General features: G+C 47.7%; 1 long non-coding RNA gene and 1 pseudogene across 1 annotated transcript in view; one reads left to right on the top strand and one right to left on the bottom strand.

Annotated features, from left to right (window-relative positions):
- Positions 1 to 18,163: 18,163 nt before the first annotated feature.
- On the top strand, positions 18,164 to 19,090 carry LOC133754756 (egl nine homolog 1-like; annotated as a pseudogene).
- A 688-nt stretch (positions 19,091 to 19,778) lies between these two features.
- LOC133754848 (uncharacterized) overlaps positions 19,779 to 27,708 on the bottom strand; it is a 45,736-nt gene continuing 37,806 nt past the window's right edge. Inside the window, exon 3 of the long non-coding RNA XR_009865308.1 lies at positions 19,779 to 20,496. This is a non-coding gene — a long non-coding RNA (uncharacterized LOC133754848). The remainder of the gene's footprint in view (positions 20,497 to 27,708) is intronic.

Below are 27,708 nucleotides of genomic sequence, written 5' to 3'. Positions count from 1 at the left end.
CCCGGGAGTGCAGTGGAGGATGGCCCAAGTCCTTGGGCCCTGCACCCCATGGGAGACCAGGAGAAGCACCTGGCTCCTGCCATCGGATCAGCGCGGTACACCAGCCACAGCGCACCTACCGCGGCGGCCATTGGAGGGTGAACCAACGGCAAAAAGGAAGACCTTTCTCTCTGTCTCCCTCCACTGTCCACTCTGCCTGTCAAAAATTAAAAAAAAAAAGACAGGAAACAAGAACACAATTCAGTTATAATTGGCTGGGCAAAGGATCAAAAGTGGAGTTCAATTCCATGATGTATGTATGAAAGACTGCGTGGGCACTAGCATAGGATGTTGAAATTGGGAAAAAAATCAGCAAGAATATGATGAAAAGACATGAGACTGAAATTGGACACATTGTGTTTGAAGTTTCTGTTGTTAATTATGTCAGGATCAACAAAATGCAACTAGAAACATGAGGTAGAGTTCAGTGTAGAGATTAAGTAGCAGAATATCAGTGATCAGAGTGAATGAAATATCATAAAGAACAGGATAACATAATGTGAAAAGGAATGTGAACAGGATCTGAGGAAACTCTGACACCTACTGGTAGGGAAGGACATAATAAAAAAAGAACAGGAGAAAAGGAATTTTAATGTTTATTCCAGGGATAATGAAAATCTCAATATTAAAAAATCTGGGGCCAGCTATGTGGCATAGTGGGTAAAGCTGCTGCCTGCAGTGCCAGCATCCCCTATGAGTGCTGGTTCAAGTCCTGACTGCTCCACTTCCAATAGGCTCTCTGTTATGGACGGGGAAAGCTGTGGAAGATGGTCAAGTCTTTGGGGCCCAGCACCCACATGGGACAGCTGGAAAATTTCCTAGCCCCTGAGTTCAGATTGATCCAGGTCTTGCCCTTGTGGCCATTTGGGGAGTGAACCAGTGGATGGAAGACTTCTCTTCCCTCTGGCTCTCCCTCTCTGTAACTCTTGTCTTTCAAATAAATACATTTTAAAAAAAATTATTGAGTATATATGGTTTCAAGATTTGCAGCACCAAAAAATAATTTACATCTCAATTCTATTTCCCAAACATTTATGAAGTACCCCTGTCATATTTCATGATATTCAGAGGTCTACTGAAACAAATTTCATGATCATCAACAAAGGCATTGAGAAAATACATTTTAAAATATTTCTTTGGTAAAAAATATTTATTTAATTGAAAGTCAGGGTTAGAGAGAGAGGAAGTGAGATACAGAGAGAGATCTTCCATCTGCTAGCTCACTCCCAAAACAGTTGCAAAAGCCAGGGCTGGAATCAACTGAAGCCAGGAGTCAGGAGGCTCTGCTGGGTCTCCCACATGGCTACATGGTCCCAGGGATTTGGGCAATCTTCCATTGCCTTCCCAGGTGCATTAGGAGAGCTGGATCAGAAGTGGAGCAGCCAGACTCAAACTGGTACCCATATTGGATTCAGGCTATAGCTTAACCTTTAAATCTTGAAAAAATTATTACTTGCACACAATTTATACCTGCAAGACTCAAAGAATCCCCATGAAAAGTCCTATTTGGGTGGTTCAATAAAATAAAATAATATTGGAGCCAACACTGTGGTATAGAAGGTTAACCCACTGCCAGCAACACTGGAATCCCATATAGGTGCGTGTTCAAGCCTCTCTGCACCACTTCCAATCCAGTTCCCTGCTGAGGTATCTCAGAAAGCAGAAGATAAGCCAAGGGCATGGTCCCCTGCATGCATATAGGAGATGTGGAAGAGTCTTCCAGAATCCTGGCTTCAGACTGTCATAGCAGCAGTCATTGCAGCCATTTGTGTAATGAATCAGCAGATAGAATCTCTCTCCTCTTTCTGTAACTCTTCCTTTCAAATAAATAAATGAATCATTAAAAAAAGATGAAACATGACCACTGCTGGACAAGTAATAGGAGTCAGAGAGTATTCTTATTTTATATATTATTGTTTAAGGTTGCCTCCTCCAGTTCTTATAAAAAGTACAAGCAATCCTTTGGGAATCAAGAGCAATCTGTCATCTCTCAAGTAACTGATAACTGAAGGTTATGGCAATGACAACACTGTTCAATATGTGAATGGGTTAAATAGACCCCAAGTAAATGCTTCCAAATACTCAAAATTGGCCAAAGGAAAGGAGAATGAAATATACATAAAACATGGCTTTCAAAAATCATAAAAGGCAAGATTAAAACATCATGTCTCAAAAAGTTGACCCCATCTAAAATTATGAAAACATATATCTAAGTCTATTTTTTATTTTGTCAGAAGCAACATTACTGACAAAAAAGTATGCAGGGTTTAAGCTGTAGAGAGGCCAAGAGTGATACAGAGGAAACACAACACCTAAGCAATCTAACCCTGAGAGTCCTTGCCAATGGGTACAGTGGGATTGCAGAGGAAGGACACTGCAGAGGGCAGAGACATGTGCAGCAAGGGTGCATAATCAAGGCCTCCGTGAAGAGTGTCTCGTGTGAACTCAGAGGTCTCTCCCTACTTCTGCCCCCAAAATGGGCAGATTGCTATGATTCCCCGCCATGTTCTAAGCCTCTACATGGGGTACACAGAAAGCACATAACTTATTTCTCTGTGAAAGGGTCTAGGGGCCAAGGGTAGCTACCCCTGGGGAGAACAAGGGGGCCTGGCATTATTCAAGATTCTGGATTTGAGTGCAACATGGAACATTATGACTATTGAATTACACCATAAAATATGAGTATCATTTGGATTACCATGAGAAAAAAAGGAAAGTTGGGAAGCCTATGAATGTCCAAAGAAAGCAAAAAAGAGAGATCTGAAGGTGAAGTTCTACCAAAATCAGTGCCATGCTGAGAAATACAGATGAAAAAGATTATCAGGGCCGGTGCTGTGGTGTAGTGTGTAAAGCGGCTGCCTGCAGTGCTAGCATCCCCTATGGGCATTGGTTTGGTGAGTCTTGGATGCTCCACTTCCAGTCCAGCTCTTTGCTATGGCCTGGGAAAGCAGTAGAAGATGGCCCAAGTCCTTGGGCCCCTGCACCCACATCGGAGACCTGGAAGAAGCTCCTGGTCCCTGGCTTCAGATCAGTGCAGCTCTGGCTGTTGAGGCCAACTGGGGAGTGAACCATCAGATGGACGACTCTCTCTCTCTCTCTGCCTGTCCTGTGTAATTATGACTTTCAAATAAATAATAAATAAATCCCCCACTGAAGGACTACTTTGCCTGTGAATAGTCCTGCACAGGTGCGCGCAGGGGCAGCACCAGGCTCTGCCCTGCCTCAGTTCAGCTGGTGGGGTCTCACCGTGTACCTCAGTTCTCTCCTGCTTGGTGGGTGCAGAGCCGCCTGACCCTGTCTCTTCCAGGGGACCGCAAGGTGCCACCTGCTTGTGCACAGTTCAGACCTGGCTGCTGAGAGCGACCACACACGGTGCTCATTTTTACTTCTAAATGTTAAAAACTTGAAGTAGGTAGTTTCTCCCCCGGCCTGGGTTACTGCTCAGAGGAAACGATGGCTAAGATACCAAAACCACAGTGCCGACAGCTCTCCAATATTTGGGTTGTTGCTGGCAGATGGCTCAAGACAGCAACTGTAAACCAGATTTTTAACAAAGCCTGCCCCTCTGTGTTCTGAGACATGTAGCGAAGGGTCTTTTTCAGGGCCTGGGTTGTCTCTAGGGCTAGCAACAGGAATGGATGTAAATGTCGGTCTTGATTTTGACCTGGCACATTCTCCTCTTGCAAGGGGTGCAAGGACTGGAGGCTGCTGTCAGGACCTTTGTATTTTCCACAATGGTGACTGTCAGCAGGGATGACGTCATCACCATGTACAGGGCTGTTTTCCCCCACACACCCAAGGGCAGGGGCCACTTGTAGCTAAGTCCCTCCCAGTAAGTGCAGGACACCTCTCAGGGGACCTCAGGAAGGGGTGGGCTGGTTGTGTTGTATAAGCTGCCATATTATGTAGACAAGTCCTGGCTGTCCCCTCTTCCTGTGTGAGGGGCATGAAGGAGGGACCTCCCACATGATGCCCCCCCCACCCCAACCCTCAGGCCTCATCCTGCCCCTACAGCCAGGGGTGAAAGCACAGGTTCTCACTTTCCTCTCATCTAAGAGATGGCCAGGGGATGTGCAGCAGCAGCTCGCCCCTCCCCTGCAGATTTTAGAATCCTTTTTTATCCCATGTTTTTAGAGGAAGGGGAGGCCAGGCTAAGTACGCTGCATTTCAGAAATGCTGTCTGTGACGATTTTTAACACCTTTTACTCTTCTTACTGGTGCTATTTTGTAGGATAAGAGACAATGTTGATGAGTTTTGTGGGGCTTTTTATACATCTTTTTTTTAAAATCTCAGACTTCTATTTTTTTTTTGACAGGCAGAGTGGACAGTAGAGGGAGACAGAGAGAAAGATCTTCCTTTTTGCCGTTGGTTCACCCTCCAATGGCCGCCGTGGTTGGTGCGCTGCGGCCGGCGCACCGCGCTGTTCCGATGGCAGGAGCCAGGTGCTTATCCTGGTCTCCCATGGGGTGCAGGGCCCAAGCACTTGGGCCATCCTCCACTGCACTCCCGGGCCACAGCAGAGAGCTGGCCTGGAAGAGGGGCAACCGGGACAGGATCGGTGTCCCGACCGGGACTAGAACCTGGTGTGCCGGCGCCGCAAGGCAGAGGATTAGCCTACTGAGCTGCGGCGCCGGCCTAAGACTTCTATTTTTATGTTCAACATTTTCATTAAAAGTTATTTTTTTATTATTATTTTTTTTTGTAACTGGAGCCACGGAACAAGTATGCGGAAAAAACTGTGCCTTGTTTCAACAGTTTTTGCTAATTTTTAGGCTGGAAGATGATGATGCCTAGAGTTTACCTTATTATGTTTAATTAAAATCAGTATTTTGCTAAAAAATAAATAAATCATTTTTTAAAAAGGAACTTATGGGATATGTGCTCCATGGAATGCTGACAAAGGTTAAAAACATCATTTAATTTGCAACAAAATGGATAAAACTGGAAAACATCATACTTAGTGAAGTAAGCCAGTCCAGAAAGGACAAATACCATATGTTCTCCCTGATCTGTGATAACTAATAGAGCACCTAAGGTAATCTATAAAAATGAAATTTACACTTTGAGAAGCAATGACTGAATAGCCCTTGTCTCAACTATTGAGGAAGAGTTTTTTTTCATATTATTTGTTGAAATATTTAATTAGTATAATTAATCATATGTGTATAAAGTTATTTGAAAATAGATCTTAGTGAAAAATAAGAGGAGGAGAAAGAAAGGGTGTAGGAGTGTGGGTGGGAGGGTGGGTATGGTTGGAAGAATCACTGTTTTCTTAAAGTTTTAATTATGAAAAGCTTGAAGTTTGTATTCCTTAACTAAAAGGTTCCTGGGGAAAAAAGACAGAAGAGCATTCCAGGAAAATTTTCATTCTGATGATTTGGGTCAAGGATACTTGGTAGCAATATTTAAAAAGAAAATAAATTATGTGTTTTTCATCTTATTTATTTTTAATGATTAACTGATTTGTTTTGAAAGACATAGTTTTGGGAGAGAGGAGAAGATAGAGAAAGATCTTCCAGTTGTTGCTCCAGTCTCCAAATAGCTGTAACAGGCGGAGCTGGGCCAGACTAACCAACAGCCAGAAGCTTCATCTGGGTCTCAAACATGGGTGGCAGGTGTCGAAGCACTTGGACCATCTTCTGTTGCTTTCACAGGGGCCCTAAGCAGGGAGCTGGATTGGAAGTGGAGCAACCAGGAAACAAACCAGAACCCATAAGGGATGCTAGCATCCTAGGCAGCTGTTTAACCCACTATACCACAATGTCACAATGTCAGCCCAGGTTTTCAATTTAGAATTGTGTGGCATGAGGTGCCATTTGGACAGCTACAAAGAAACACTCAACAGGGCATAGATATAGTGGTATATATGCTGTGCAAGAAATACAAGCTGGAAGGAAACAGACATGTCAGACCAGATAGGGTCAAACCTGTCAAGGTGAATTGCAGCATGGAATCAACAAGATACCAGTAAAAAGAGAAGAAACCATCAGTGATGTCATGATACAAACAGGATGGCTTCCAGAAGGCTGTCTAGTAGTTTCAACTATGGCAAGGCAAAAGATTCTAGAAGTGAGGCAGTCATTTAGGCTAGTGCCCTAGTCCTACAATAACATTTCTGGCTGTGCTTCCAGCACTGGCTCCTAATTCTAGATTTTTGCAAATCTAGACACCAGAAGTCAGTGCTGACAACTCAAACAAGTAGGCTTCTGCATCTCAAATGAGAGGCCAGAACTACATTCTTGGCTCTCAGCTATGACTTTGTTCCACCCTGGCTACTGTGGGCATTTGAAGTATGAATCAGTGGATTAAAGGTCTCTCTCTCTCTCTCTCTCTCTCTCTCTCTCTCTCTCTCTCTGTGGCATAGTAGGCTAACACTACACCCATGGTGCCAGCATCTCACATGGGCAACAGTATGTGTTCCTGGATGCTATTCTTCTTCTTTTTAAGATTTATTTATTTATTTGTTTGTTTATTTGAAAGTGGAGTTACAGAGATGGAGAGACAGAAAGAAAGGTCTTCTATCCACTGGTTCACTCCCAAAATGGTCACAAACAACTGGGGCTAGGCTAATACAAAGCCAGGAGCCAGAAGTTTCTTCCAGATCTCCCATGTGGATGCAGTGGCCTGAAGACTTTGGCCATCCTCTACTGCTCTTCCAAGTCACAGCAAAGAGCTGGATCATTAGGAGAGCAGCTGGGACTCAAATTGGTGCCCATATGGGATGCCAGCATTGTAGGCAGAGGCTTAATCTACTAAGACACAGCACTGGCCCCAGTTGCTCTTCTTCTGATCCAGCTCTCTGTTTATGGCCTGGGAGACCCAGAAGAAGCTTCTAGCTTTGGATCAGCCCATCTCCAACAGTTTGGGCCATTTGGAGAGTGAACCAGTGGATGGAAGACTTTTCTGGGGCTGGCACTGCAGCTAAATAGGCTAATCCTCCATCTGCAGTACTGGCACCCCAGGTTCTAGTCCCAGTCGGGGTGCTGGATTCTGTCCCGGTTGCCCCTCTTCCTGCCCAGCTCTCTGCTGTGGCCCAGGAGTGCAGTGGAGGATGGCCCAAGTTCTTGGGCCTTGTACCCACAGAGGAGACCAGGAGAAGCACCTGGCTCCCGGCTTTGGATCAGTGTGGTGTGCTGGCTGCAGCCTGCTGGCCACAGCAGCCATTAGAGGCTGAACCAATGCAAAAAGGGAGACCTTCTTCTCTCTCTCCCTCTTACTGTCTACTCTGCCTGTCAAAAAAAAAAAAAAAGACTTTTCTATCTCTCCTCTCCCTGTAACTGCCTCTCAAATAAATAAAATATTTTTTCAAAAAAGTCTCAATATATTTCCACCTACTTCTTCTTTCTGAAGTATATAAATTTTTTTTTGACAGCCAGAGTGGATAGTGAGAGAGAGAGACAGAGAGAAAATTCTTCCTTTTTGCCGTTGATTCACCATCCAATGGCCACTGCGGCTGGCGCATCGTGCTGATCCGAAGCCAGGAGCCAGGCGCCTCTCCTAGTCTCCCATGCGGGTGCAGGGCCCAAGGACTTGGGCCATCCTCCACTGCCTTCCCGGGCCACAGCAGAGAGCTGGCCTGGAGAGGGGCAACTGGGATAGAATCCGGTGGCCCAACCAGGACTAGAACCCGGTGTGCCGGCGCCGCAATGTGGAGGATTAGCCTGTTAAGCCATGGCGCCGGCCCAGTATATAAATATTTTAAGATGGCAAAATATTCAAGTAAAGCAAAGACTAGGGAATTGACTTTGGCTCTGACTATAGTCTATGCCATTGATAAATGTTTCAAAAAATGGAATAATTTGGCTGGCACCACAGCTCACTAGGTTAATCCTCTGCCTGCAGCACCAGCACACTGGGTTCCAGCCTCAGTTGAGGCACTAGGTTCTGTCCCAGTTGCTCCTCCTCTAGTCCCGTGTGGCCCGGGGACACCCACAGGTGTGTGTGCTCCCCATCTGGCAGGCCGCTGCCGCTAGCAAGCACCTGGGTTAGGTTGGCAGCGCTGCCTTGGCTTCCTCCTAGAGCCAGGGGTCTGGCAGGCTCCACAGCTGAATGGCCTACGGAAGCTAAGGGGGGGCCCACCTGCTCCAAAACCCAAAACGCGCTGCGGCCTCCAGGGACACAGGGGACACAAGTGGGTGTGTGGCTGGCAGTGCCCGGCCAGAGGGAGGGAGGCTGCTGAGGCACAGCTGGCTCCAGCCCTTCGGGGAACTGCCAGTGGAGGCTTTGGGAGTGGGGGCTGCCAACTCAGACCGCCCGTCTCTGTGGCTGCCCCCGTCCAGGCAGGCTACAGGTTTGGGCGCAGCCGTGGGCCTGGGGGGCATTTTTCCTGTGGGCGGGCTTCCACGCACAAGGTGGCACCTATCCCGGCCCAAGGCTGGTGGCGTGAACCCAGGAGGCACTCGGAGACGCAGGAGTGCCCAGACTCTGGTCCTGCAGGCAACACCTGTGGGCCCCCGGGGGGGTTCCGTCCAGCCTCAGGAGGCCCTGCTGGGACAGCCCGTGCCCGTGCTCTGAGCTCATCTCCCTTGGACCACCCCAGTGGGCTACGGGAGTGGGTGTGTTCCAGCAGCAGACCTCCCAACCCACCCACCCTGCATTGGCCCCGCCCACAAGCCCCTATGGTGAGGCTGTGGCCTTAGGGGGCTTCTTGCATACGGGCGGGGCTTCCACGCACAACGTGGTACCACATCCCGGCCCAAGGCTGGTGGCGGGAACCCAGGAGGCGCTCGGGGATGCAGGAGTGCCCAGATTCTGGTCCTGCAGGCAACAGCTGAGGGACCCCGGGCGTGTCCATCCAACCTTAGGAGGCCCTGCTGGGACAGCCTGTGCCTGAGCTCCAAACTCATCTCCCTATTACAGCTGCAGTGGGCTTCTAGAGTGGGTGTGTGCCAGCAGCAGACCTCCCCACCCTCCCACCCTGCGTCGGCCCCACCCACAAGCCCCTAGATCAAAGATTCCCGGAGGGCTCATTTGCAACCTGGGGAGGCAGTGCAGTCAGTGTGTGTGCTTCCCTCCCCTCCCCCCCCGTGAGAGGCCTCTGCCGCGAGCTAGCACCTGGGGTCAGTTGGCAGTGCTGCCTGGGCAGCATCCTAGAGCCAGGGGTCTGGCAGGTTCCGCGGGAGAATGTCCTATGGAAGCCGAGGGGAGCCCGCCCGCTCCAAAGCCCAAAACGCGCTGTTTCCTCCAGGGACACAGGGGACACACATGGGTGTGTGTCTTGCAGTGCCCGGCCAGAGGGAGGGAGGCTGTTGAGGCACAGCTGGCTCCAACCCTTCGGGGAAATGCCAGCGGAAGCTTCGGGAGTGGGGGCTGCCAACTCAGACCCCCCATTCCCTGTGGCTGCAGCTGGCCAGGCAGGCTGCAGGGTCGGGCCGGCTGTGGCCTTAGGGGGCTTCTTGCCTGTGGGCTGGGCTTCCACGCACAAGGTGGCACCTCATCCCGGCCCAAGGCTGGTGGCGTGAACCCAGGAGGTGCTCGGGGACGCAGGAGTGCCCAGACTCTGGTCCTGCAGGCAACAGCTGAGGGTCCCCGGGCGTGTCCGTGCACCCTCAGGAGGCCCTGCTGGAACAGCCCATGCCCGAGCTCCGAGCTCATCATCCTATTACAGCCCCAGTGGGCTTCACGAGTGGGTGTGTGCCAGCAGCAGCCCTCCCCACCCTCCCACCCTGCGTCGGCCCCACCCACAAGCCCCTAGATCGAGGATTCTGGGAGGGCTCATTTGAATACTGACGAGGCATGGCAGTAGTGTCTGTGGCCTGGGGACACCCGCAGGTGTGTGTGCTCACCCCGCCGCCAGCCACTGCCGCTAGCTAGCACTTGCGGTGAGTTTCCCGCGTCGCCTTGGCTTCCTCCTAGAACCAGGGGTCTGGCAGGCTCCGCGGGCGCATGGCCTACGGAAGCTGAGGGGGCCGGCCCGCTCCAAAACCCAAAACGCGTAGTGGCCACCAGGGACACAGTGGATTCAAGTGGGTGTGTGGCTGGCAGTGCCCGGCCAGAGGGAGGGAGGCTGCTGAGGCGCAGCTGGCTCCAGGCCTTCGGGGAACTGCCAGCGGAGGCTTCGGGAGTGGGGGCTGCCAACTCAGACCTCCCGTCTCAGTGGCTGCAGCTGGACAGGCAGGCTACAGGTTTGGGTGCTGGCATGGGCCTAGGGTATTCTTGCCTATGGGCGGGGCTTCCACAAACAACATGGCACCTCCTCCCAGCCCAAGGCTGGTGGCAGGAACCTAGGAGGCTCTCGGAGATGCAGGAGTGCCCAGACTCCGTTCCTGTAGGTAAACAGCTGAGGGCAACCGGGCATTTCTGTCCAGACTGAGGAGGCCCAGCTTAAACAGCCTGTGCCTGAGCTCCGAGCTCATCTCCCTTGGACTGTCCCAGTGGGCTTCAGGAGTGGGTGTGTGCCAGCAGCAGCCCTCCCCCCCCATCCACTCTGCATCTGCCCTGCCCACAAGCCCCTAGGGGGAGGATTCCCAGAGGGCTCATTTGCAACCCGGAGAGGCAGCCCAGTCAGTGTGTGAGTCCCAGGGACACCCGCAGGTGTGTGTGCTTGCCCCGTGGCCTGCCACCGCGGCTAGCTAGCACCTGGGGGCAGTTGGCAGCACCGTCTGGGCAGCCTCCTAGAGCCAGGGGACTGGCAGGCTCCACAGGTGAATGGCCTACGGAAGCCGAGGGGGGCCCGCCCGCTCCAAAACCCAAAATGCGTAGTGGCCTCCAGGGACACAGGGGACACAAGTGGGTGTGTGTCTTGCAGTGCCCGGCCAGAGGCAGGAGTCTGTTGAGCCAAAGCAGGCACCAGCCCTTCGGGAAACTGCCAGCGGAGGCTTTGGGAGTGGGGGCTGCCAACTCAGACCCCCCATTCCCTGTGGCTGCAGCTGGCCAGGCAGGCTGCAGGGTCGGGCCCGGCTGTGGACTTATGGGGCTTCTTGCATACGGGCGGGGCTTCCACGCACAAGGTGGCCCCTCATCCCGGCCCAAGGCTGGTGGCGTGAACCCAGGAGGCGCTCGGGGATGCAGGAGTGCCCAGACTCTGGTCCTGCAGGCAACAGCTGAGGGACCCCTGGCGTGTCCGTGCACCTTCAGGAGGCCCTGCTGGGACAGCCTGTGCCTGAGCTCCGAGTTCAGCTTCCTATTACAGCCCCAGTGGGCTTCTAGAGTGGGTGTGTGCCAACAGCAGACCTCCCCACCCTCCCACCCTGCGTCGGCCCCGCCCACAAGCCCCTAGGGGGAGGATTCCCAGAGGGCTCATTTGCAACCCGGAGAGGCAGGGCAGTCAGTGTGTGAAGCCTGCGGACACCCACAGGTGTGTGTGCTCACCCCGCCGCCGGCCACTGCCGCTAGCTAGCACTTGAGGTGAGTTTCCCGTGTCACCTTGGCTTCCTCCTAGAACCAGGGGTCTGGCAGGCTCCGCAGGTGAATGGCCTACGGAAGCCGAGGGGGGCCCGCCCGCTCCAAAACCCAAAACGCGCTGTTTCCTCCAGGGACACAGGGGACACACGTGGGTGTGTGTCTTGCAGTGCCCGGCCAGAGGGAGGCTGGCTGTTGAGGCACAGCTGGCTCCAACCCTTCGGGGAACTGCCAGCGGAGGCTTCGGGAGTGGGGGCTGCCAACTCAGACCCCCCATTCCCTGTGGCTGCAGCTGGCCAGGCAGGCTGCAGGGTCAGGCGCGGCTGTGGCCTTAGGGGGCTTCTTGCCTGTGGGCTGGGCTTCCACGCACAAGGTGGCACCTCCTCCTGGCCCAAGGCTGGTGGCGTGAACCCAGGAGGTGCTCGGGGACACAGGAGTGCCCAGATTCTGGTCCTGCAGGCTAAACCTGAGGGCCCCCGGGCGTGTCCGTCCACTCTCATGAGGCCCTCTTGGACAGCCCATGCCCGAGCTCCGAGCATATCTTCCTATTACAGCCCCAGTGGGCTTCAGGAGTGGGTGTGTGCCAGCAGCAGCCCTCCCCACCCTCCCACCCTGCATCGGCCCCACCCACAAGCCCCTAGGGGGAGGATTCCCAGAGGGCTGCTTTGAAAACTGACGAGGCATGGCAGTAGTGTCTGTGGCCTGGGGACACCCGCAGGTGTGTGTGCTCACCCCGCCGCCGGCCACTGCCGCTAGCTAGCACTTGCGGTGAGTTTCCCGTGTTGCCTTGGCTTCCTCCTAGAACCAGGGGTCTGGCAGGCTCCTCAGGTGAATGGCCTGCGGAAGCCGAGGGGGGCCCACCTGCTCCAAAACCGAAAATGTGTAGCGGCCTCCAGGGACACAGTGGATTCAAGTGGGTGTGTGGCTGGCAGTGCCCGGCCAGAGGGAGGGAGGCTGCTGAGGCGCAGCCGGCTCCAGGCCTTCGGGGAACTGCCAGCGGAGGCTTCAGGAGTGGTGGCTGCCAACTCAGCCCTCCCGTCTCTGTGGCTGCAGCCGGCCAGGAGGCCTGCAGGGTCAGGCGCGGCCGTGGGCCTAGGGGGCTTCTTGCCTGTGGATGGTACTTCCACGCAAAAGATGGCACCTCCTCCTGGCCCAAGGCTGGTGGCGGGAACCCAGGAGGCGCTCAGGGATGCAGGAGTGCCCAGACTCTGGACCTGCAGGCAAATCCTGAGGGCCCCCGGGCGTGTCCGTCCACTCTCATGAGGCCCTCTTGGACAGCCCATTCCCGACCTCCAAGTTCAGCTCCCTATTACAGCCCCAGTGGGCTTCAGGAGTGGGTGTGTGCCAGCAGCAGACCTCCCCACCCTCCCACCCTGCATCGGCCCCGCCCACAAGCCCCTAGGGCGAGGATTCCCGGAGGGCTCATTTGCAACCCGGGGAGGCAGGGCAGTCATTGTGTGAGGCCCGGGGACACCCGCAGGTGTGTCTGCTCCCCCTCCTGCAGGCCGCTGCGGCTATCCAGCACCTGGTTTCAGTTGGCAGCGCCGCCTGGGCAGCCTCCTAGAGCCTGGGGTCTGGCAGGCTTTGCGGGCGAATGGCCTACGGAAGCCGAGGGTTGCCTGCCCGCTCCAAAACCCAAAACGCGCTGTGGCCTCCAGGGAAACAGGGGACACAAGTGGGTGTGTGGCTGGCAGTGCCCGGCCAGAGGGAGGGAGGCTGTTGGGCAGCAACCGGCTCCAGCCCTTCGGGGAACTGCCAGCGGAGGCTTCGGGAGTGGGGGCTGCCAACTCAGACCTCCCGTCTCTGTGGCTGCCCCCGTCCAGGCAGGCTACAGGTTTGGGTGCAGCCGTGGGCCTATGGGACTTTTGCCTGTGGGCTGGGCTTCCACGCACAAGGTGGCACCTCCTCCTGGCCCAAGGCTCGTGGTGGGAACCCAGGAGGTGCTCGGGGACTCAGGAGTGCCCAGATTCTGGTCCTGCAGGCAAAACCTGAGGGCCCCCCGGGCGTGTCGGTCCAGTCTCAGGAGGTCCTGCTGGTACAGCCCGTTCCTGTGCTCCGAGCTCATCTCCCCCTTTCTGCCCCAGTGAGAGGGAAATGGAGGAAGGGAGGAAAGAAGAGAGAGGCAGAGATACAGAGGCAGAGATGGAGAAAGATATTCTATCTGCTAGTTCATTGCCCAAATGGCTGCAATGGCTAGGGTTGGGCCATGCTGAAGCCAGGAACCATGATCTTCATCTGGGTCTCCCAAATGAATGCAGGGGCCCAAGATCTTGAGCCATCCTCTATTGCTTTCCCAGGCACATTAGTAGGGAGCTGGATTGGAAATGGAGCAGCCAAGGGTTGAACCTGCATCCATATGGGATGATTGCATCATAGGCTCTGGCTTAACCCATGATGTCACAATGCTGGTCTCAAAAGTTCATTTAGACACTGTGCTGTGGCAACACCAAAGTCCATCAGTGTCCTTTTAAATCTGCTATTATATCATTAAGCATTATAATTTCTACTTGGATCATAGTATGGGCTTTTTAAAAACACATGCATATACACAAGAATAATTTATTCATTTTTGTATTTTCTTTCACTTTCTCTGATATCTAGAATTTAAGGGACATATTTCTAATGTTTTATTTATCATCTATTTTATTTCTTTTTATCATTTAGGCATCTGGGCACCTAGAAGCACGGTTTTTTTTTAAATTTTTTTTTTATTTTTGACAGGCAGAGTGGACAGTGAGAGAGAGACAGAGAGAAAGGTCTTCTTTTTGCCTTTGGTTCACCCTCCAATGGCCACCGCGGTAGCGTGCTGCAGCCGGCGCACCGTGCTATTCCGATGGCAGGAGCCAGGTGCTTATCCTGGTCTCCCATGGGTAAAAGCACAGTTTTTAATTTCTATATTTTTTTGAAAAAACTTTTTGTGGAGCTTCTGCGTGGGTGCAATTTAAGCAGGTAGGGATTGGGTATATCACTTTGCCAAAGTCACCATGACACATTACAACAAATGGGATGGTTTAATTCACCAGATGTTGTTTCTCATAGTCCTGCACATTGGAAATCTGAGATCAAGGTGTTTGCAGGCTTGGTTACTTTTGCGACCTCACTCCCTGGCTTCCAGTCAGCCAGCAACTTGCTGTGTGCTCACATGGTATTTCCTCTGTCCATGTGAATACCTGGTGGCTCTCCTTATAAGGACAGTTATGAGTCTGGATTAGGGCCTCACACTTGATATCATTTTCCTTCTATTATATCTTTAAAGGTCCTGTATCTAGAAACAATCACATTGGAGGTTAGGGGTGCAAGATATTCACTTTTGGGAAAGTCAGTTCAGCCCATTACAGTGAGAAGTCCCAGTGCTCTGCCTCAATGAATCCAGGTCAGAGGAGGGCTTAATGCTTGAAATGAGGGTTAGGATTCCTCATAATATTATTCTATGCTGTCTCTCATTGTGCACACAAATATATATATATATATATATATATATATATATATTTACAAATTCCTGTGTATGCATACACAAAATGTAGATGTTTAAATGTTGTATTCAGGCAAAATCAACATAGTAACCCATAAAGTGGAATGTTAGAAAATATTAAAATGGAAAATAGGAAAATGACAACACGGTGAGTTATATAAGAGTATATATGAGTCCATCATTCATCATTCCCAAAAAACAAGCATCATAGTATGAGAAACAAAACTAAAACTATTCTTCACAGGAATACAGGCCAGTTTACATGAGGAGTGTTGTCCTAATTTTTTTTATAAACCTTTAATTAATGTTAATCTGGTAGAAATTATGATTATATAGCAAAAAGGGAAGATAGATTCTGAGAGAATATCAGTCTGTTTCTGTAGTAACAGGTTTAATGCTTCTTTTTTTTTTTTTTTTTTTTTTTGGACAGGCAGAGTGGACAGTGAGAGAGAGAGACAGAGAGAAAGGTCTTCCTTTTTGCCATTGGTTTACCCTCCAATGGCCACCGCGGCCGGCACATTGCACTGATCTGAAGCCAGGAGCCAGGTGCTTGTCCTGGTCTCCCCTGGGGTGCAGGGCCTAAGGACTTGGGCCATCATCCACTACCTTTCCGGGCCATAGCAGAGAGCTGGCCTGGAAGAGGGGCAACCAGGACAGAATCCGGCACCCCGACGGGACTAGGACCCAGTATGCCAGCACCGCAAGGCAGAGGATTAGCCTATTGAGCCACGGCACTGGCCTAATGCTTCCTTTTATCTTCGAGCATTATCTACTAAAGTAACTGCAGAGTGGTTCATTGTGGATTTTTCAATTCCTTGCCAGTTTTACATAATAACATTTTAAAAATTATGGCTACATTTTTTTATTTACTTGAAATGCAGAGTTATAGAGAGGCAGAGAAAGAGAGAGAGGAAGAGAGAGAGGGAGTGAGGTAGATCATTCATCCACTGGTTCACTCCCCAAATGGCCACCATGGCCAGAGCTGGGCCAATCCAAAACCAGGAGCCTGGGGCTTCTTCTGGATCTACAACGTGGGTGCAGAGACCCATGCACTTGGGCTATCTTCTATTGCTTTTCCTGGTGCATTAGCAGGGAGCTGGATTGGAAGTGGAGCAGCCAGTACTCAAACCAGTGCCCATATGGGATGCTGGCACTGTAGGCAATGGCTTTACCTGCTAATGCCACAGTGCTGGCTCATAGATGTGCTTTTAATTCTTGTACTTATTTTACCAGTTTGGTGAAATAGATATGGTTATTAATAAACTTGTGATAAAATGTCAAACAGACATAAATGTCACATTAGTTTGTTCAAAGCCAACAAAGTGCATCAGTAATAATGTGATAAATTCACAGAATACTGAAAACTTATTGAGTTTGTTTTTAGTAGCTAATAGATAATTAGTATGTGGTAATTAGAAACATAATTCACAAGTTACTGAGTACTCATGTATTAAAATTGAATGGGAGGGCGGTGCTGTGGCATGGCAGGTGAAGCCCCAGCCAGCAGTGCCGGCATCCCATATGGGCACCGGTTCGAGACCCAGTTGTTCCAGTTCTGCTCAAGCTCTCTGCTATGGCCTTGGAAAGCAGTAGAAGATGGCCCAAGTCCTTGGGCCCCTGCACCCATGTGGGAGACCTGGAGGAAGCTCCTGGCTCCTGGCTCCTGGCTTTGTATTGGCACAGCTGTGGCCAGTGTGGTCAGTTGGAGAGTAAGCCAGCAGATGAAAGGCCCCTCTCTCTCTCTCTCTGCCTCTCTTTCTCTTTCTGTGTAACCCTTTTAAGTAAATTAATTAATCTTAAAAATAAATGAATGGGGGGACCTCACGTCTGCAAGGAGTCGCACCTACCTCACCACGGATGCACACTCCTGAAGACAGAATATGTAACATCTAAAAGTGAAAGACCAAGAGCCAGCAACACAATCCAAGTCTCCTACATGGTTGGCAGGAATCCAATTACTTGGACTATGACCACTGCCTCCCAGGGTCTGCATTAGTTGGAAGCTAGAGTCTGGAGCTGGAGCTGGGCTTCAAACCTAGGCACTTAGGTGTGGGACAGAGGTGTCTTAACTATTAGACCAAATGCCTGCTTTGAGGCTCTTTGATTAACTTTCTTCAAGCAGAAGCCACATGGTGTAATGGGAAAAACAGCCTTGGAATCTAACAAAGTTGATTCCTGGATTGAGTCCCAGTTCTGCGTGACCTTGGACAAGTTGCTTTACTTCTATGAATTTCCGTTTCCTTCTCAATGGACACCTTGCAACCCAGCGTCTAGGAGCACCCCTAGCACATCCTGAGTCAGCCTAAACGACTAGCAGCCATGATTACGAGTCTGCCACTCCACAACCCTCTCGAGGCTGGCGCCCTCTCTCAGCAAGTGTGTGCACAGCTTGCGCTGCCCCCTGCTCTCTGGGCTCGAGAGTCTGCCCGCTGGATGTCCTCTCGCAGACCACAAAGTGGCAGCGCGATGGCCTCTAGGTGTCCCCGGCCCATCCCGACACAGAAGGGGCCCATCACCGAGGGCTCAGCCGAGGCCGCATCCCTCAGGGTGCAGGAGATTGAAGGAGCAGGCCAAACGTGTGCGCGGCCACCATCCCCTCAGCGCTCCCCTCGGCTCTTGCTCTGCCTCCTCCGCCTTTGCGTGCCTCCCGCCAGGGTCGCCACCCAGCAGTGGTGTCTGCAGAGCACACAGAGCAAGTGGCGCCCACACGCCCTGCGCTGCTCCACAAGCTGGGCCCGGCCACCCTGGATGCTGAGGCGGCAGACTGGAAAGCTGCTGGTCTAGCGCGCCCAGAGTGGAGATCCTCGTACCCACGCAGGCCGTACACTCTCAGCCCGTGCGCGATGAGGCGCTGAAGCAGCCGCTGGCGCTGCGGGGCCGCCCCCAAGGACGAGAAAGCGGCCTGGCTGAGGGCGGGGGACGCCGGCTTGCTGGAGTAGAGGGGCGGTGGGTTCATGGCGCAAAAAACGTTCCCTACCTCTCTCCCTGCTCCCTGGCCCTGGACTAGGCAGTCCAGCCCCCACCTCTCCTATTCCACCACCACTGCCTCCTCCATGGGCAATGACAGCGGCTGGCCTGGCCGGTGGAGCCCGAGCAGCAAGCAAGACCGGTAGTACTGTGAGCTCTGCGGAAGATGCAGAACCTGCTGTGCTGCAGCCACAGCACCAGCGCCAGGATTGGAACAAGCAGGAGCTCCTGTGCCAAGGCCAGAGGGAACCTCTGGACGCGGGGCAGGCTCGCACCAGCACCCTGGCCATTCCCACAATGCCACGGCCCAGGGCCGGTGGGGCCAGAGCCCAAGAGGCCAGGAGATGCAGCCAAGGCCTTTGCTGCGTCCCACCTCGCGCAAACCCGGGCCTCCAGGGCCTGGCCGCTGCGCAGAGGTGGAGCCAGGGAAGGAGGAACCGCTGACCCGCCATCGCTGTATCAGGAGAAGGCGAACTTGTACCCGCTTAGCCCATGCTCAGTGAGGGCCTAAGCCATAGGTGTGGTCTGCAGCCCAAAGGGCCGAGGAAGCTGCTTCTGGCGCTGCCTTGCATGAACAAGCGTGGCATCTGTGTAGTGGACGACTTCCTGGACAAGATAGGTGACGAGATGTGCGCCCTGCACTGCACAGGCAGGTTCACAGATGGCCAGTTGGTTAGCCCGAAGAGCGACTCCTCCTAGGACATCAGAAGGGATAAGATCACCTGGATCGAGGGCAAGAAGCCCGGCTGTGAAACCACTGGGCTGCTGATGAGCAGCATGGACAACCAGATCCGCCACTGTAACGAGAAGCTGGGCAACTACAAAATCAATGGCCGGACAAAAGCCATGGTTGCCTGTTATCCAGGCAATGGAACAGGTTATGTGCGGTATGTTGATAATCCAAATGGAGATGGGAGATGTGTGACATGTATATATTATCTTAATAAAGAGTGGGGTGCTAAGGTAAGTGGAGGTATACTTCGAATTTTCCAGAAGGCAAAGCCCAGTTTTCTGACATTGAACTCAAATTTGATAGACTGCTATTTTTCTGGTCTGACCCTCGCAGCCCTCATGAAGTACAACCACCATATGCCGCAAAGGACACAATAACTGTTGGGTATTTTGATGCAGATGAGAGAGCAGGAGCTAAAGTAAAATATCTAACAGGTGAAAAAGGAGTGAGGGTTGAACTCAATAAACCTTCTGAGTCAATCAGTAAGTATGTCTTATGGAGCCTCTCATCCGGCAATACCCTTGGTTCACTACAATAATTGTTGACACTGTTTGTTAACTTGTGAATGTAAATAAATGGGATAAAGAAAAATAGAAAACCAGTGGGCATTTTAATAAGGAAAAGATACAACTGTTTTGTGGAACATCATACAAGAAGATTTCACTGCTGTGGCTTTGTACTGCATGATCCACTCAGAATCTGTGATTGCTTATGGGAAGAAGGTAAGCTGTCAGTGGAAAATGGTTTTTACATCTGGACATGAAATAAGTGCCCTGTGTGAAATTTTTTCATTCCTATATTTTGTCTGATCTGTCATCTCGCTGAGTTGTTTCATATCTCCCTTTTTTATATCAAGTTTGAATTTGGGGTAATTTTTTTTTTTTTGACAGGCAGAGTGGACAGTGAGAGAGAGAGAGACAGAGAGAAAGGTCTTCCTTTTGCTGTTGGTTCACCCTCCAATGGCCGCCGCGGTAGCGCGCTGCGGCCGGCGCACCGCGCTGGTCCGATGGCAGGAGCCAGGTGCTTCTCCTGGTCTCCCATGGGGTGCAGGACCCAAGGGCTTGGGCCATCCTCCACTAAACTCCCTAGCCACAGCAGAGAGCTGGCCTGGAAGAGGGGCAACCGGGACAGGATCGGTGCCCCAACCGGGACTAGAACCCGGTGTGCCGGCGCCGCAAGGCGGAGGATTAGCCTGTTGAGCCACGGCGCCGGCCGAATTTGGGGTAATTTTTGTATGATTTTGTATGATTAGGTACAATTTATCAAAACTGAATTGAGAAAAAATTACAGTATTATTTCTTAATCTATTTTTGTAAACCTCTTCATACTATTCAATTTTTGCCCTAAAAGACCTCTCAAAATGATGGTTGCTAGTGCCTGATGATTAATTAATTTTCTTTTCATTTAAAGTAAGAAAAGGGGCACTTTACCAATGGAAACATCAGATTTTTTGTAGTCCTATCTTGGTCTAATTTGGGTTCTTAAAGATTGCTGCTGTCATGTTTTGACATTGTTAATAATGAACCCTAACATTGAAACAGTCACTGTTTATTACCAGTAACTTCAGTTCATGTTTTATAAGGAAAAATACACTGTAAGAAGGATTTATCCTTTCAAGTTTTTTTTTTCTTTAACAAAATGCACTAAATGAATTTGAGATTATCCTCAGCACCAAGTTCTTGAGATAAATGTTTTCTATGGCTTTCCCTTTTGCTTTCCAATTGATTATACTTTCAAATTTATTGTTTTCTTCCTAATACTATAAACCATCTGATTTTCAGATCAGAACTCTGTTTCTTTTGAAGAACATCAGGGGGTGATTATATTTCCATTGAGAAGGAAACGTGTTTTCAAAGACTTGATGTTCAGTGAGTCTTCAGACAGCTCTTGAGACATTGCCCAAATGTGACGCCAGCCTTCTTGTCAGTACTGAAAGGTGTATGCCTAGTTTAGAAAAATGAACAAGTGCAAAACCAGATAATTTTATTTTTATTTTTTTGTAGGTTTTATTTTTTATATTTGAGAAAAAGAAGGAACATTTTGTAATCACATAAGGCCTCTCAGACTTCTATTACTTAACGAATGAGTTGAGATAGACATCTTAGAGTTCACTCTCCTAAGCTCTTTAGCAAAGAGCCCTTACCAATTTATGTTTCTAACCCCCTTCTTCAATCTTCTTTGCCAAAATCTGAGTATACAGAAACATTTCTATATATTTCTTTTTTAAAAGATTTACTTTAGTCAGAGTTATTTATTTAGTCAGAGTTACACAGAGAGAGAAGGAGAGGCAGAGAGAGAGAGAGGTCTTCCATCTGCTGGCTCACTCCCCAATTGGCTGAGCTGATCTGAAGCCAGGAGCCAGGAGCCTCCTCCAGGTCTGCAGGGACCCAAGGACTTGGGCTATCTTCTACAGCTTGCCCAGGCCATAGCAGAGAGCTGCATCAGAAGTGGAGCATCCAGAATTTGAACCGGTGCCCATATGGGATGCCGGCACTGCAGGCAGTGGCTTTACCTGCTATGCCACAGTGCTGGCCCCTCTATGTATTTCAATTTATAGCAGTTTTAGCATCTATATAGTTTGTATGCAATTAGAGACCTTTTCTATGGAAAACTCAGTAATTTTTATTAAAAGATTGCTATTATTCATGTGTAATACGAAAAAATATTTAGTGAAACTGACAGTATGAATTTAGAATGGGATTAAATATTCTATATTGTGTTCTCACATAGGAGAACCTGCAGGAAAAAAAGTGGTAGTTTATTGTTTTTCCTTGCTCATGTTCAGCTTTGTCCACTTCCTCCTCCAGATGATAACGTAGCATCTCTACAATAAGTGCCTCTCTGCCAGCCCGACCTGGGAGAACAAGTTATCCTTGACATCTGGTCTATAGTGCAGTGCACTGCCTTGGGCCACAACTCAAAAGCACTGTCATTTTTAGGGTTAGTAGAAATTATTTTAGGTAGACTGAAGTCTGTTAAGCATAGCCTTTTCATTTGGGAGCCCCTGCTCAAATGTGTGTATCTTTGCAGTTGTATACTTATCATATACAACTATCCATTGGTTGTGCTTGGTAGGAAGATCTTAGATTGTATATTTTTGCAAAAGTTTATATACTTTCATGGAGATCAGTGTGAAAATATCAAGAAATTGGGATAGCCATTTCTTTTAATATTCACTGAAACTATTTGATGTTAGTGGGATCATTAACTTGTCCCCGAGCAGGACTATATTTAAAACTAAATTGAAAATGGTTTGTGGCCTATATGTGTTTATTTCTAGTTAAAGATAATTCTTCATAGTGCTTATTTTTATTCAACACATTAACCAGCTGTAAAACAGAACTTTATCAATAGTAGGCAAAGAATTTCAGGGTTCCTATATAGACAAGACTATAAAGTCATAATTTGGAAAGCAGTGTTTCATTATGAAATAGCTCTCAGGGTGCTTGTAAAGCTAATCTAATTAAAAAGATGTATAAATGTTCTTGAAATATATTGAATGGTTCCTAGATAAAATTCTGGCATGACACCCCTCCATTATAGCAAGTTACTTAAAAGAAAAACAAAAAGCCAACCATTTAAATGTTCTGTAAATGGTCTGAAGGTCATACAGCAAATAAAAGAAAAATAGTTACTGAAGAAGGTCTTCTAAGAATCAGGAAGAGCATGGAGATCCAGTGGTATTTGAATCCAGACCTCCTCTCTCCCTCCCGTCAGTGAAATGGGAACTCTATTTCAGACACATGGAGACAAGAGCATGAGGCTTCCTCTCCCAGCAGTTGGCTGGCGAGTATTCTGAGTGTGACAAGACATGCTCATTTTTTCTCCTTCCACAGGTACCTGCTGCTGGTCATATGTTATATTTAGTGCAACTGAGAGGTGTGCTTCTGACCTCATTTGTTGATGGGGAGACTCTACATTGTGCATAAGAACACTTAGATACCATCATCAGTTGCATGTAATGTTTACAATAGGAAGATTTCTCAAAATAGTAGATTTGCGGTTGCTATGGATTGGAGGGATGAGCATATAGTTAAGAAAAAGTTAAAAGGCACTAAATTTGGGGGGATTTTGCACTAATAAAATTGGCAACTTTTTTACACAAAAGACATAATTTCCATCTTTAAAAATGTTTTTAAAATTATATTTAAATTTCACAATTTCATGTATTTTCATATATAGAGATTTAGGAGCATAATGATACTTCCTACCCTACCCTCCCTCCCACCCATGCTTCAACAATTGCTCCTCCCTTTCATATTCCCACTCTTAATTTTTACAAAGATCTAATTTCTGTTTACTTACTGATTGCATGGTTAACTTTAAACTAAGTAAGAGTTCAACAAACAGTATGAAAAAACAAAACAAAACAAAACACTGTTCCTCAACAATTGAGACAAGAACTGTAAACAACATCAAGTCTCAAAATGTCCATTTCACTCCAACACATTACATTTTGGGCACTTTATTAATTACCCCAGGTTGGGAAAAACATATATCTTTTGGGGATGGGCTTATTTCACTAAGTATAATGGTGTGCAGAGGAATCCATTTTGTAGCAAAGGACAAGATTTCAATTTCTTTTTATAACTGAGTAGTGATCCATAGTGTATATATACACCATAATTTCTTTATCATGTCATCAGTTGATGGCCATCTGGGTCAATGCCATATCTTAGCTATTGGGAATTCAGCTGCAATGGATCTGGGGGTACAGATAACTCTTTCATATGCTGATTTCATTTCATTTGGGTAGATTCCTAGGAGTGAAATTAGTAGGGTATATTGCAAATTTATTTTCAGATTTCTGAGGTATTGCCCTACTGTCTTTCACAATGGATCTAACCAGTTTACATTGGATTAAGTTACCCTTTTTTCCCCACATCGCACCAGCATTTGTTCTTTATAGGTTTCTGTATGAGAGCTGTTCTAACTGGGATAAGGTGAAATCTCATTGTGGTTTTGATCTGGATTTCCCTGATGGCTAATGATCCTAAGCATTTTCTCAAGTGTCTGTTGGACATTTAAATTTCCTCTCTTGAAAAATGACTATTCAAGTCCTTTATCCAATTCTTAACTGGATTGTTTTGTTGTTGAATTTTCAGTAGCTTAGTTTGCAAACATTTCTTCCCATTAAGTTGGTTGTCTCTTCACTTTTCTGAGAGTTTCTTTTGCAGTGCTGAAGCTTCCCAGCTTGATGTAATCCCATTTGTCAATTTTGGCTTAGATTGCCTCTGCTTCTAGGTTCTTTTCCAAGAAGTCTGCCTATGCCAATATCTTGCAGTGTTTCCCTAATGTTCTCTAGTTATTGGATGATATCAGGTCATAGATTTAGGCATTTGATCCATTTTGAGTGTATTTTTGTGTAAGGTGTAAGGTAGAGGTCTTGTTTCATACTTCTGCAAGTGGAGATCCAAACTTCCCAGCACCATTTGTTGAAGGGCCTGTCTTTCTCCAGGGATATATTTTAGCTCCTTTGTCAAAAATAAGTTGGTTGTAGATGTGTGGGTTGATTTCTGGAGTTCCATTCTGTTCCATTGGTCTGAACATCTATTTTTGTGCCAGTACTAGGCTGTTTTAATCATAACTACCCTGTTGTGTGTCTTGAAATCTGGTATTTTGATGCCTCAGGCTTTGCTTTTGTTGTATAACTTTGTTTTAGCTATTCAGGGTCACTTTTGTTTCCACATGAGTTTTAGAATCATTTGCATAGAATGGGAATAGGAAAGGGAGAAGGTAGAAAGGTGGAAGTGTGGGTAGGAGGGCAGTTACAGTGGGAGAATCATTATATTTCTGAAGTTGTATTTTTAAAAAGCATGAAGTTTATACTCCTTAAATAAAAGGTTTCTGGGATGGGGCCAGCACTGTGGCACAGCTGGTTAATGCCCTGGCCTGAAGTGCTGGCATCCCATATGGGTGCCATTTCTAGTCCCAGCAGCTCCACTTCTGATCCAGCTCTCTGCTGTGACCTGTGAAAGCAGTGGAAGATGGCCCAAGTTTTTGGGACCCTGAACCCACATGGGAGACCCAAAAGATGCTCCTGGCTCCTGGCTTCAGATCAGCCCAGTTCCAGCCATTGCAGCCAATTGGGGAGTGAACCATTGGATGGAAGACCTCTTTCTCTCTAACTCTCCTCTCTGTGTAACTCTGAGTTTCAAATAAATAAATAAACCTTTAAAAAAGAATTATTTGCATAGATCTGAGAAGGATGTTCTTGATATTTTTATTTGGATCACTAAATATGCCTTCTATTCCATTCTCTGTTTCCACACCTTCAGGAACTCCTAAGAACTATATGTTGGGTTGTTTGATAGTTTCACATAAATCTCCTACACTATTTTTAAGTGTTCCAATTTCTTCTCTTTTTTTTTGGTATGACATTTTCTAATTATTTCTTCTCCTTCCTCTCCTCCTTCTTGTCCTCCTCTTCTTCCTCCTCCTCCTCTTCCTCCTCCTTCTTCTTCTCCAAATATTTGTGTTCTAGCTTGGATATTCTTTCTTCTGCCTTACAAGTCTGTTGTTAAGTGTTTCCACTAGACTTTTATTGAATCTATTGAATTCTTAATTTCTAATATTTCATTTTGATTATTCTTTTAAAATCTCAATTTCACAAGAAAAATTTTCTTTCACGTAATGCATGGCTTTCTTTAATTCATGGATTTGCTTCTGATTTCTTTTGAGTAATCCTATGATTAATTTTTTGAATCCAATTTCCAGAATTTCATTGATGTCTTAATTTTTACATTTTAATGTTGATGTGTTGTGTTCCTTTTGTGGAGGATGTCACGTTGTGTTCTTTATTCTTGTTTCTTGAATTGAATTTCTGCATATATTTTAGGCATTTGTGGATATACTTGTGTTTTTTTTTTCCTCTGATGGCTTTTATCTTTGAAGTATGCTTTGTGGCTTAGTGGAATGCTTCCACTTTCTGTGAATGTCCAGAGGTGTGTGCTGGGTGTGGCCAGGGAGCTGTGGTCAATGCCCTAGCATGGTGTGAGTTACCAGGGTAAGTCCATGTTGGATGAGGTAGATCCTCTTGTTAACAGAAGGGAGTGAATGGTTACCTCTGTTGGTGTGATCACAGCTTCATCTACTCTCCTCCAAGTTGATCAGCGCTCAGGTGTTAGCCCACAGTGGGTGCAAAACTCATCTGCACCCATGTATGAACCACAGAAATGATCTGCACAGTTCTCACTCCAAGCACGGTTCCTACTGCAGTGGCCTGTCCCAGGTCACCACATAGGTCTGAGCATGTGGAACCACACACAGTGATTTCTCAGAGGCCCAGATATATGCTGTACCCTCTCATGCAGCCAGAGTGTCCTCACAGCCTCAGCACACAAGGATCCTGTAGTTGCTGGGTGCAGTGAGTCTGCTCCATCTCTCCACCTGTCCAGTCCACAGAGAGGTAGACTTTTTCCTGAATCCACTGTCTGTTGGAGTTCAGCCTAAGTGGCTTGAGCCCCAGAGCCTGTGGTATGTTAGGAGGCTGGGAGTGCCTCACAGTCTCAAGTGGGTGCCCAGCTCCTTGTCAATCCTTGCAGCCAGGCTCAAAGAAGGTGGGGACCTTGGATTTTTTCTTCTGCTAGAATCTCTAGATCACATGCATACAGAAGAGCCACTGGCCAACTGTTGCCATCTCCCTGCCACTGCCATGAGTCAGGGCACAACTTTTTGAGATAGTAAAAATGTTCTAAACATGGCATTCATTATGGTTGCATATTTCTTAAATCCCCTGAACTTTACACTTTCAATGTAATAATATGGCAAGTTAATTATACTCATATATAATATATATTTTGGGAAATTTATGATTCTTAATAATCTTGAAATGTGTATATTTAATTATTTCACTTTTTGTGTGTGATACTAACACACTAATATTCAAGATTCCAGGCTACATAAAATGTAACTTCCCTTATGTATAATACATATAGATAGCTAGATACAGATAGATAGATATGGCTATAAATGAATGAGAAAATGTCTGCATCATGTAAACTGAATTAATAATAATAATATTTAATTCAGGGGGAAGGTCCTCAATAGATTGTTGGTGAAGGTGATGTTAATCTCATCTATGTTTCTAAAGAATGCATTTAAAGCATAAATAGAAAGCTCAACAAGATCAGATACATAAGGTGCATAACTGTATATTCTCATTAGTTATCAGTAAAGGATTGACCTCTGCTCTTAATCCTAAGGGAATCCTTAATTAGTGAATTCTACTCTCTTTTCATTATTCTCTTTATTTTTTGCTATAGGGACAATATTATTCATTCTTCTGCATTCAGTACAAATTAATTATTAGAACTCCTTTTACTGACTAGGTGATCAAAATTAAGAACTCCAGTCATTACATGGAAGGTGTGACTATGATGCAGAGAGAGGAAGTGAGGTGCAAAATGATTAGTCAATAATTGGCTGTGGCCTTTCCACTTTCTCTCTTTAATGCAGATCGCTATGGAATCCACATCTCAAATTGTAAAATGTCCTGCTGACAATGACAGGTGATAACTATTACAGGAATAATAATTCTTATTTGCAGATATTAGGACCTACTACTCCATGATGACTTTCTAGTTTTTTTTTTTTGATCTCTGCAATCCATTTTCTATTTAAATCGGTGTGACCCTAATACCTAAGCATTTAGGGTACACAAAATTTGCTTCTTTGGTCTGAGGTGGAGGTACTTAGGGTAGAAATCTCAAAGCTTAAGTCTCTTAATCTGCAGAATATAGTCATTGATAGGACGTTGCAGCATCTAAGAGGATACAAGAATTTGAATAGTACATTTCATACTCCTATCCATAGAGAAAATGATTAATGGCTGTGAACCAAGAATCATCATCCCCATTACATTCCCACTGAATTTCTCTTCAACTGTATCACAGCATCCATGCCCATTCTCAATAGGACAGGAGTAGAAGTAGCATCAGGAGCTCCATGAAACTCATATATTCACCTCTTTGCCTTGTTTGTGGCAAAATCCAGCAGATGGATAACAAGATTCTGGTCAAGTTCTTTAAAAAAGTATTAAAGTTTTGTTAGATATGTTGAGAGGAAGGCAAATGGACAGATGGTTGGCTGGATTTCAGATACTTCTGGATAAGCCAATATCAGAGAGTCAGCTTTTAAATTTGCACAATAAATTTT

Source organism: Lepus europaeus, unplaced genomic scaffold (genome assembly GCF_033115175.1).
Source record: "Lepus europaeus isolate LE1 unplaced genomic scaffold, mLepTim1.pri SCAFFOLD_29, whole genome shotgun sequence".
In the NCBI taxonomy this organism is placed as follows: domain Eukaryota; kingdom Metazoa; phylum Chordata; class Mammalia; order Lagomorpha; family Leporidae; genus Lepus; species Lepus europaeus.
Note: the sequence above shows the minus strand (reverse complement) of the source record. Positions and strands in the feature narration are given on the sequence as shown.